Here is a 4,395-nt window from a genome sequence, read left to right as displayed (position 1 = left end):
TCCTCGCCCGCGAGCCGGCCGCCGCCCGCCGCCACCGACCTCGCCCGCGAGCCGGTCGCCGTCGCCCGCTTCGCCGCCCGCCGCCACCGACCTCGCCGGCGCCGCGGTCGCCGCCCGCCACCACCGGCCGCCCCGGCCTCGTCCCCGACTCCGGCCGGCCCAACTCCGGCGACTCCTCCGGCCGTCGATCCTCGGGCTCCGTGCAATCCAGATCTGGATCGGAGCTACAGTAAACCCTAGGAGGTCGAATTTTTCTCCAAGTCCTAGAATTCCTAATCCAAGTTGCTCTGCTCGGGGCCCCGTAACTTTGCATCTGCAGCTCTGATTCATTAATATAGCATATCAAAATGTTCATCTCATAGAGTACATCATTTCATTCCATTGCATAATTTTCATTTGAGCTTATCTTGATGCCCGAAATGCTGTTATAAGAGGGCTACTTGAGTTAATTGTCAGATCTGTTACTCCGTTTAGCACTTTTGTCATTTTTGCCATGATTATTGTGTGCATGCTATGCCCGTGAGTTCTTCATATGTTTTGTTAAGGGTTTTTTCATCTATCAAGAGGTGCAACCCATGTATTTTTAGGATGTGTATGGTGGCTTGTGCAAGCTTGCAAAGTGGTGCACTTGCTAATTTTGTTTTCAGGGACTTAGTAATTTCACTAAGTCCTGGGATTGTTTATCTCACGATGCCTTATGTTCTTGTTGTTTCCTAGTGATCCGTGCCTCTTTTGAGGATGATCAGTAAGGGAGTTTTGTTAATATTGTAGTTCTCTATCCATCCATGTCTTTGTTTGCAATTATGGAGCACCCTAGCTTGAGTCAAACGAGCTCTACTTTTGCTTCATTGCGAATCTGGGCAGATCGTCAACTTGTTTGCGATTTTGCCGGTGGTGTTGTAGTTGATCCGTGCATGCTATGCCATTGTTCTTGCCATGTCTAGATTGAACTTTTTGCCTTCTTAAGGGATGTGTGCTTGTCTTGCCATGACTTGCACCGTGGTGAGTGCATCGAGCTCGTAAACATGCCTTCGTGAGTTATGTTTCAGCATGTCCCAGTTTTCACTAAGTCTGGAAACTGATTATGTTTTTGCTATGTTCGTGAGCTTGTTAGTATATTTTGTGATCCCTTTTGGCTCAAGGTCACTAAGGGACTTTTGTTAAGCTTGTTGATTAGCTCCATGCCATGTCTTTCTTTGTCATGTTCAGGTCCTGTAGCATGTTGTTTTGTTGCTCCGAAGAGGGCTATATGATCTGAAATTCCAGACAAGTGTTAATTTCACTAAGTCTGAGATCTGTTTTACCATTTGCGTTTTTGCCATGCTTGTTTGAACCTGTTAATGGATGAATTGGCCGTAGCTTAGTGCTAGACTTTTGTTAAGCATCTTGAATGATTCCCTGCCATGTATTTTGTTGTCATGTTTGGGTGCTCTAGCATGTTCATCTCATTGCATTTAGATGCCTACTTGCTGTAAAACGCAGACCAGTGTCATTTTTAAATCGCTTGCCATTTCCAAACCGTAACTCCGATTCCGGCATTCTTTATATCGTTTTCAAGCGATTTCATCTCATCTTTCCAATGGCACCCTTGGAATTCCAAGTTGAGGCCAGGTTCATGCATTTCCTGTCATATCTTGCATTTGGCATCCCGCATCACATCCCGCATAGCATATCATCATTTCATCATATTGCTTGTTCTTGCACGTGGTTGATTGTATCCTTGTTGCTTGTTTGTCTTGTTTGGGTAGAGCCGGGAGACGAGTTCGGTAACGAGGAGCCCGTTGAGTTTACTTTCGAGGATCCAGTCAACTCTGACAACTGTGAAGGCAAGATGATCATACCCTCGAAATCACTACTATCTTTGCTATGCTAGTTTGCTTGCTCTTTTGCTATGCCATTGCTACGATGCCTACCACTTGCTTGCAAACCTCCCAAATTGCCATGTCAAACCTCTAACCCACCTTGTCCTAGCAAACCGTTGATTGTCTATGTTACCGCTTTGCTCAGCCCCTCTTATAGCGTTGCTAGTTGCAGGTGGACATTGGAGGCCGTTCCTTGTTGGAACATTTATTTACTTGTTGGGATATCATTATATTGCTATGTTATCTTAATGCATCTATATACTTGGTAAAGGGTGGAAGGCTCGGCCTCTCGCCTAGTGTTTTGTTCCACTCTTGTCGCCCTAGTTTCCGTCATATCGGTGTTATGTTCCCGGATTTTGCGTTCCTTACGCGGTTGGGTTATAATGGGAACCCCTTGATAGTTCGCCTTGTTTAAAGCTTTTCCAGCAATGCCCAACCTTGGTCTTACCATTTGCCACCTAGCCGTTTCTTTCCCTTGGGTTCTGCAGACTCAAGGGTCATCATAATTTTAACCCCCCCCCCCCTGGGCCAGTGCTCCTCTGAGTGTTGGTCCAACTGAGCGATGTCCGGGGCTACCAGGGGCAACTCTGGGCTGGCCTACCCGACGTCTGGCTCATCTGAGTGTGCCCTGAGAAAGAGATATGTGCAGCTCCTATCGGGATTTGTCGGCACATTCGAGCAGTGTTGCTGGTCTTGTTTTAACCTGTCGAAGTGTCTTGAATTACCGAGATACCGAGTCTGATCGAAACGTCTTGGGAGGAGGTCTATTCCTTCGTTGACCGTGAGAGCTTGTCATGGGCTAAGTTCGGACTCCCCTGCAGGGATTGAACTTTCGAAAGCCGTGCCCGCGGTTATGGGCAGATGGGAATTTGTTAATGTCCGGTTGTAGATAACTTGAACCTTAATTAAATTAAAATGAATCAACCGAGTGTGCTACCGTGATGGCCTCTTCTCGGCGGAGTCCGGGAAGTGGACACGATGTTGGAGTAATGTTTGCGCAGGTTGTTCTCTAGCTTCTCGCTCATGCTTTGCCTCCTCTTCTCACTCTCTTTTGCGAATAAGTTAGCCACCATACTTGCTAGTCGCTTGCTGCAGCCCCACTCATCAGATTACTATTACACCAGATGCAGGACCTGATGATTCCGCTCCAGGAGACGTGTGTGAGCTCAAGTGGGAGTTCGACGAAGACTCTCAACGTTACTATGTTTCCTTTCCCGATGATCAGTAGTGGTGCCTAGTTGGGGGTGATTGGGACCGTGTCGCATGTTGGGTTCTCTTTTATTTTGGTGCCGTAGTCGGTCCATGAGTGTTTTGGATGATGTAATGTTATTTATGTACTTGATTGACGTGGCGAGTGTAAGCCAACTAAGTTATCTCCCCTTTATTATTTATATTACATGGGATGTTGTGAAGATTGCCTAACTTGCGACATATGCCTTCAATGCGATTATGTCTCTAAGTCGTGCCTCGACACGTGGGAGCTATAGTCGCATCGAGGGTGTTACAAGTTGGTATCAGAGCCTTCCCCGACCTTGGGAGCCCCATTGCTTGATCGTTTTAGCAGTCGAGTTGTGTCTAGAAAAATGTTTTGAGTCATTTAGGAATTATATATCAGAGAGCTTAGGAATTCTTTTACTTCCCAGTCTCCTCATCGCTCTGGTAAGGCATCCTGACGTAGAGTTTTGACTCTTCTCTTCTCAAATTTCACTAAAAAAAATTTAGGATCACGCGGGTATCTTGGAATCGTTCCAATGGTTTTATGATGAGAACATTGTCTTGGTGCCTCCTGTCAGGGGTTTAGTGGAAGTGTCCTGGGGAGTTGAGCTCTGAGGTGTTGTCATCATAATTTTATCGTTGCAGTTCTGGAATACCTGAGTTTAGTACGCCGACATCGAAAATCTCTTTTATGCAGTTCGTTGGTGAGATAACATCGACGCCACCCAGTACTGGGGCGGGAGTTCGGGAGTATCGCCATAACTTTTATAACGGATACTTTTCGAAGGTTGAGGTAGATGGTTTCCGAAGGTTTCTTGGTTATGTGTTGAAGGATGGATATAGCTGGATGTAGGATTTGCTAGTTTGGGTGAGATATTATGTTTCCCCTGTATCCCCAACACCTGATTGCATAACCGGAAAGGTTCGGGAGTTTCATAGGTGGGAATTCTAGTAGCTCTAGTTCTTCTTCCACGGATATTGGTTTGAGATTGGGATTTCTTACCGATTATTCGTTCTTGATCCGTACCTTGTTGATTTATTTCTCTACCTTAATTCTACATAGCTTCTCAATTTATGGATATGTGACCATTTCAAGAGGAATGCATTCGTTCATTTTGTTCGGGTGTGAAGACTATATGTTGCAATTTTCATTCCATTGGATTCAGCTTCAATATTTTGGATGATGTAATGTTATTTATGTACTTGATTGACGTGGCGAGTGTAAGCCAACTAAGTTATCTCCCCTTTATTATTTATATTACATGGGATGTTGTGAAGATTGCCTAACTTGCGACATATGCCTTCAATGCGATTATGT

This window comes from Triticum dicoccoides, chromosome 1A (assembly GCF_002162155.2).
Source record: "Triticum dicoccoides isolate Atlit2015 ecotype Zavitan chromosome 1A, WEW_v2.0, whole genome shotgun sequence".
Taxonomy (NCBI): Eukaryota; Viridiplantae; Streptophyta; class Magnoliopsida; order Poales; family Poaceae; genus Triticum; species Triticum dicoccoides.
This window is presented reverse-complemented; position numbering follows the sequence as displayed.